Genomic DNA, 7,781 nt, shown 5'->3' with positions numbered 1-7,781 from the left:
AATACCTCACAGGATTTGGGAGAGGATTAAATAAAATAATCCACACAAAGCCCTTAGGACATTTGAAAACTGGCACTGAATAAGCACTTGATCTAATGGTTCTCATTTTTATCTACAGCGGTTGTCTGATTTAATTTCACACCTTTTAAGAGAGGGAGGACATCGGCTCAGAAAGCTCAGTTGCTTGCTCAGACGTGTATGTATCTACTCAGATCCCTTAAACTTACGTCAAGAGCCAGACACTGTTCTAGATGTGGGGATGCAGCAGTGAGCAAAGTTGACAAAGGTCCCTGCCCTCACAGCACTTACATTGTCTTTGAGGAAGATAAACAATAAACAAAAAATATAAATAAGTGGTATGCTATGCTAGAGAGTGATAGGTGCTATAGAGAAGCAAAGCAGGGAAGAAGATGGGGTGACAGTGTGGAGGATGGCAGTACTAGAGCAGCCAACGAAGGCCTTCCCCTGATGACACTGAGCAAAGGCTTGAAGAAGGCAGGGGTGAGGGCATCTGGGGGAAGAGCATTCCAGAGAAAGGGAAGTACAAGTGCAAAGGTCCTGAGGCAGGCACCAAGTATTAGAACAGGGGTCGGGAAACCTTTTGGCTGAGAGAGCCATAAACGCCATATATTTTAAAATGTAATTCCGTGAGAGCCATACAACCACCCGTGTACGTTATGTATTATCCAATAAAAATTTGGTATCGTCCTGGAGGGCAGCTGTGATTGGCTCCAGCCACCCGCACCATAAACATGAGCGATAGGAAATGAATGGATTGTAATACATGAGAATGTTTTATATTTTTAACATTATTATTTTTTTTATTAAAGATTTGTCTGCGAGCCAGATGCAGCCATCAAAAGAGCCACATCTGGCTTGTGAGCCATAGGTTCCCGATCCCTGTATTAGAAGGACAAGCTGGAGGCTAGTGCTGGGAAGCAGAGGAGTGCAGGAGGAGTAAGAGATGAAGTTAGAAAATTCTATAAATTATGATGCAGGAAATGTGCATTTGAACCCAGAACTGATTCCCAAACCCATGCACACATGCACACTCACACACATACACACTCACACATGCACATGCACACCTTGCCTGGCCCCCTCACAGCTTCCCTCGGTGATTGGCAGGTGTGACTGGGGAGTTAATTCTATTCTTCCCAGAGAGGGTTTTTTGTGGTTCCAAGTCAAATCCCAGGGAGTGGGTAAAGAATTCCATTTCTAAATAAGTATACTGTCTCTAGTTTCAGAATCAAAAACCAGAATACAAATTCCAATAAAGAGGGTAGGACAGAATACTTGAACAGGGCATCTAAGACATCCAGGACACGGTCACCTTAAACAAGCACAGATGCTTCCATCCCAAAGACCTGCAGCTGTTTCACCTGTATCCACCTCTGCCAAAGAGCAGCTGAGAAGCTCCTTCACTGGTCTTGGGAAGGAGAAACTGGGACTCTAATATCCTCTATCTGTGGCAGCAGGAGCAAGTCCAAATGGGCCAGTGGGCTGACTTCTGGTCACCCTCAGGACCTTCTGACGACCATCATCTGCTTCCCACCCCCATCTGCCCACCTCGGAGGATATTGCTGGGAAGGATCAAAGAGAACCTCTTGAAAGGGCTGGCTCCCATTCCAGATAATTGCCAGGTAAACACGCAGTGTCTTTGTGATGTAATGGGCCTGTGCCGGCAGAGCAGAGGAAATTGCTCACTTTGGGGAGAGGCAGGAACTCTTCCAGGCCATTACGATCCACTAAGTAAGTTGCCTTTGCCAAGGTGAAATGGTTCCCTCGTGATCTGAAAAGCGAACTATCTTCTACCATCTCAGAAAGCATTTCAGTTACCTGGGCTACGACGTGACCTTCTCTCTCCATGAACTCCCTGCAGCAGAGTTCCCAGACTCCTGGCAAAAAGACTGGGAAAAGAGCATATATTTCAAAGAGGGTGGGAATTCCTATTGAATGCGGGCTGGGGGAAGAAGAGACTGCTCCATAGCTACATAGGGGCCTCCGGGTTATACCCTGTGCCAGTTCCAGTCCTGGTCATTGGTCATTTCCTCATACCCCACCCCCCCATCAGCTGAGTGACCTTGAGCAAGTCAGTTCTTGACTCTAGCCCTCAGATTTATCATATATAACATGGGAAGGTAATTGTAAAGTTGACATTCAGCTCTAAAATTCTGTCATTTTAAGCAGAAGAGATTGTGTGGGGCATTTATAATGACCAGGATGGCTCATGATTTGAACTGAATGATCTATCTTTGTTTTGGGTCCAGAAACAACACCTTCAGCTGAATGTTATTATTGCAAGTCACAATGAGACCTAGACAGGGATTTTCACATAGGCAGAAATAAAATAAAACACAATTAACCATGTTATGGGGTTGGGGCGCGGGTCATTTCTGCTTGGAGCTTGGAAGCCCAGAGGAAAAACCACAAATAGGGCTGGGGACCCACACACATACTCAGCAACTGAATTTTAATATCAGAAGATCACTTTCATAAGCTACATCAACAACTTGTATCTCAGTAGGTGCCAACTAAGCCCTCCCGCTTAATTACATGCCTGGAGCACTACAATTTAAAATCCTGGCAACCATGTTCTATGTAATTAAAAACAAACTAACAAACAGGCCTTCCTTGAGCCCCTAATATTTTATTCGAGTGTTTGCCTGCGGTTCTCCCACTCCCCTGGTGACACAGAAGGCTCCCCACCGACCAGCCTCAGTCCCCTATTCCCTAACGCCAGCTGATCACTCCCCGGCCTCAGTCAAGAGGTCCAACATCAGGTGCCACTCAAACCAACAGGTGTGCTTCCTCCCAGCCTGAGTTTCCAGGTCACTGTGCTTCCACTTTGCCCTGTTGGAGCACAAGATTCCTGAGCTGGGGATGCTGAGAGAATTTTGCATCATCAGTGGCTTTGAAAGTAAGACATTAGCATGCTGCCTCAATTAACCTTCAATCACTAATCAGCTTTGCTTTTTCTGCTTTTCCAGGTTTATGAGCAGAAATTGGGGCCTAAGAGACACTATCAGCCAGAATCCCAGGGGGCAGAGAACCCTGAACCCACAGCACTCTCTTCTTCTATACATCAACTCCACTAAACGTTAGCCCAACAACATATTCATATGAGAACTACGCTAGCAGGCGGCTAGGGGTCCGGCGCAAAGTGTACCCATGCCTCCCCCTTCTCCCAGCAAACGAGGGAGCAAAGGGGACACCATCAAATATGCTTAGGGATGGAGTCTCCACATCAAATCCATCAGCAAGATCTGGGTGTTCTACTTCCAAAAGTGTGAGCATTTATCCCCTTCCCTCCACCCCAGTTCAGGCTACCATCATTTATTTCTTGGGTGTTGGGCAGACAACTGCCTCCTTTGAAAGCTATGACTTTCTCTATTACTCTAGTCCAGGGGTCCCCAAACTACGGCCCGCGGGCTGCATGCGGCCCCCTGAGGCCATTTATCCAGCCCCAGCCGCACTTCCGGAAGGGGCACCTCTTTCATTGGTGGTCAGTGAGAGGAGCATAGTTCCCATTGAAAAACTGGTCAGTTTGTTGATTTAAATTTACTTGTTCTTTATTTTAAATATTGTATGTATTGTTCTCGCTTTGTTTTTTTACTTTAAAATAAGATATGTGCAGTGTGCATAAGGATTTGTTAATCATTTTTTTTATTGTCTGGCCCTCCAACGGTCTGAGGGACAGTGAACTGGCCCCCTGTGTAAAAAGTTTGGGGACCCCTGCTCTAGCCAATCCATTCTCCACGCCACAGCGTGAATGATTTTGTCAAAAGTCAAAGTAAATGATGTCACCCGTGATTAAAAACATTGATTCTTTTCTATGAACAATATCCAAACTCCTTACTGTGACCTAAGAGACTCCCAGTGCAATTCTGTTCTCTCTTGATGGGCTTCTCATCTTTCTGGTCTTAGCTTAAATCAGTGGTTCTCAATCGGGAGCACTTTTGGCTGCCAGGGGATATTTGACAGTATCTGGAGACAGTTTTGGTTGTCAAAGTTGGGGTGGAGGGTGCTACTGGATCTAGTGGGCAGAGGCCAGGGATACCGCTGAAAGTCCTACCATGTGCAGGATAGTCACCGCAACAAAGAACTGTCTGACCCAAAAGGTCAATAGTGCCAAGGTAGACGAATCCTGGCTTAAATCCACTTCCTCAGAGAGGTCTTCCCTGAGCATCTTTATCTACAATTGGTCCCCGTGCCCCTCAGCTTTTACCTCATTAGCCACTGTCTGTAAATATGCTTTTGTTCTTGTTTACACACTCGTGTGCTCCACCAGGTGAGAGACCAACTATGTCTTGTTAAGCACCTGTCACTTAATAGGTGATTACTAAATATTCGTGGAAATGAAAGGGCAAGAAGGAAGGGCAGGGGGAGCAGAAAGGACCTTGGAGCGGGAGCAGCATCCCGGCCACCCTTTCTGAGCCTCTCACGGGGTCACTCCCACCTTCAGCTCCACGTGGAAAAGCTGCCATTCAACTTGGCCAACTGCGCTGATAGTTTTACCAGAGAATAAACTCAGTGGACTTTGAAACATTTTTAAAAAGCCTATGTTGAGGGGTTGGCGTGAAGATGTCTAGATTTCTTGTACAGTATGGGCTTTGCTTTTTCCAAACGAGTCACCCTGCAGGTAGGACGTGGGTCTACTTCAGTCTGCACTGGAGACCCAGCACCCGGCAAAGTGCCTAGTACACAGTGAGCAGGTTCCAAACTCTGAATGAAAAAACATCAAAGGGGGAACACATGGAAACCCCAGCCTCATTGCACCCGCTTCTCTAGCATCTCCTAAATCCATTCAGAGAGCCCGCTGCCCTCACCACCTTTCTAGGCCCCATCTCCTTTGATTGCTGACCCTTAAAGAAAGCCCTGCCAATAAAACTTCACTTCTGGAAAAGACTTCTCTCCTTTGTCAGCTATTTCAGACTGCCCTGGAAGGAAAAGTAAATTTGGCTTCGAGTTTTCCCAAGGCCCATTGCCGTTCCTCACCCAAAGCCCTGACATTTATACTATTCTGTCATCCTGTGGCCCACTCACTCTTTTAAAGGGAACCTTCTCTCCACCCCCACCCCAATGGCTCCACCCCAATTACCTCCTCCCCCACTCAGGGCTTCCTGGTACCTAGAGGAATGAGCTGCTGGCTGTGAGGTTTCTACAATGCACTCCTCACTGGAATAAATCTGCCTAAATTTCACTCTTAAACCCCAGGGATTAATGTTATTTTATTAGCGACACAAAATGGGAAAGACTGAGCCCTTTCAACCTAATCTGCTTTGGCTGCCTAGGCTGCAGGGAGCTTCTCCAAGGAATGTGCTTGGCTATTGTTAGAAGGGGGAAAAAAGCCCTACATATTATTTGGCATAAATCTGCCTATCTAATTTAGATTGTGAAAACCCAGCTGATTAAGCCCTGCATCTATCTTTTTTTTTTTTCTTATGGAGTCTACAGATATCATTACTATTAGGAAATATTATACCATAAAACTCACTACTACAAATACTACTTTTATTCTCTTTCTCTCTCTCTCTCTCTCTCTCTCTCTCTCTCTCTCTCTCTCTCACACACACACACACACACACAAATCTACTCTTTATTCTCATCAACGCCATCTGGTGGTGACTCAAATCCTCTACTTTAAAAGCTATTAACTCCCCAATGCCTGTATATGTATACATATTGTATCTATCGTATTTATCTATTGTATTAAAAAATAAAACCCAGAAAGAAAAATAATTTATTGAGTAATTTAAAAATTACAATAATAATCCCATTAAAGTTTTAACAAACACATTTTAATAAAAAATAACCATATGTTTCAAAACAAAAAATATATAGAGAGTACCATTATTTTAATTTCTGCACATCTCTTTAATGTCTGGCTTAATAAAACACAGCCAAATTCTCATTTCTGTTTCTGAACTCAGTCTATTTCAATATCTTGTTTTTGGTGGAAACATATGAAGAAAATCTGCCCTCACACAGATACATAGCTGGAAAAAGGGGTATTTAATAGCCTTTCCATATAATTGTGGGCATTCTGCTTTCATAGCATACCAAAACTCAGTAAGTTATACAATTTCTTTTTTTTTTTTTTTTTTTTGTATTTTTCTGAAGCTGGAAACGGGGAGAGACAGTCAGACAGACTCCCGCATGCGCCCGACCAGGATCCACCCAGCACGCCCACCAGGGGGCGACGCTCTGCCCACCAGGGGGCGATGCTCTGCCCCTCCGGGGCATTGCTCTGTCACGACCAGAGCCACTTTAGCGCCTGGGGCAGAGGCCAAGGAGCCATCCCCAGCGCCCGGGCCATCTTTGCTCCAATGGAGCCTCGGCTGTGGGAGGGGAAGAGAGAGACAGAGAGGAAGGAGAGGGGGAGGAGTGGAGAAGCAAATGAGCGCTTCTGCTGTGTGCCCTGGCCGGGAATCGAACCCGGGACTTCTACACGCTCTACCACTGAGCCAATCGGCCAGGGCCGTTATACAGTTTCTTAAAGGTTAGTTGGAATGTGGAACCTAAAATCATAATCATAAACTTTTTGTACTATGCTACATTGAAATTCATTGGTCTATCTTGGACTTTGAATGGATATTTGATGCATAATTTTATAACTTTATTCCTTTTCATATGGAAAATACTGTTCACTGAATTATGCAGAATTTCCAAAGGTTGACACATTTCATTATATGACATCAAAATATCATATTCATTAATATCACTATCAACCTCATCAGAAAAGTCAAATCAGAAAAGTATTAAGAAGCTGTCATGCTCATAACAAACTCACATTTCCCCAAATCCTAATTTTCACTTGAAAGTTCAAATTTTATCATTGGGAACTAATAGTGTCAATTGTTTTCCTTGAAGTAACAGTCTCAGCCCTGGCCAGTTGGCTCAGTGGTAGAGCATCAGCCCCATGCATGGATGTCCCAGGTTTGACTCCTGGTCAGGGTGCACAGGAGAAGCACCCATCTGCTTTACCACCCCTTCCCCTCTCGCTTCTCTCTCTCTCTCTCTCTTCCTCTCCTGCAGCCATGGCTCAATTGGAGCGAGTTGGCCCCTGGCCCTGAGGATGGCTCCATGGCCTCCCTCTCAGGTGCTATAAAGAGCTCAGTTGCTGCACGAGGGAGCAACACCCCAGAGAGGCAGAGCATCGCCCTCTAGTGGGCTTGCCGGCTGGATCCTGGTCAGGGTGCTTGCGGGAGTCTGTCTCTGCTTCCCCTCCATTCACTGAATAAAAAAAGAAGAAGTAACAGTCTCACTTGATTCATTTTTGAGAAAATTTCTGCCGAATACCACAGCTTGTTTGTCAATCATTCTTTTGAGAAAAAAAATGGTGCTCCACTACAGAAAGAAAGCAGCTAATTCAGCTAGCAACTCAATCATATACGTGCTTTTTTAAAAAGACAACCCTCTTCTACTAACATAGGCAACAAAAATGCCTCATGCAAACTTCACATCTCATCATATAGAATGTTAAAAAGGTGTACTCATGAGTCAATATGTATTACATTAGTACTGTGCAGCTGACGTCTCTGTTGCTGCGAGTGCATGGTGGTGATGAATACAGGGGTGCTGTCCAGTCTGGTATCACCACCATGACATGTGTAAAGGTGCCAGGAGTTTTAGCTACCATTGCTTTTTGCATCCCTGGTGCAGATATCAACACAGTGGAAAAGCAAACAACTGGTTACTACTATTGGAAAAATAGTTTCAGCCTCACAGGTCTCCAAGGGTCTATGGATCACACTTCAAAAATCATTGCTCTATTGGGG

This window comes from Saccopteryx leptura, chromosome 6 (genome assembly GCF_036850995.1).
Source record: "Saccopteryx leptura isolate mSacLep1 chromosome 6, mSacLep1_pri_phased_curated, whole genome shotgun sequence".
NCBI lineage: Eukaryota > Metazoa > Chordata > Mammalia > Chiroptera > Emballonuridae > Saccopteryx > Saccopteryx leptura.
This window is presented reverse-complemented; position numbering follows the sequence as displayed.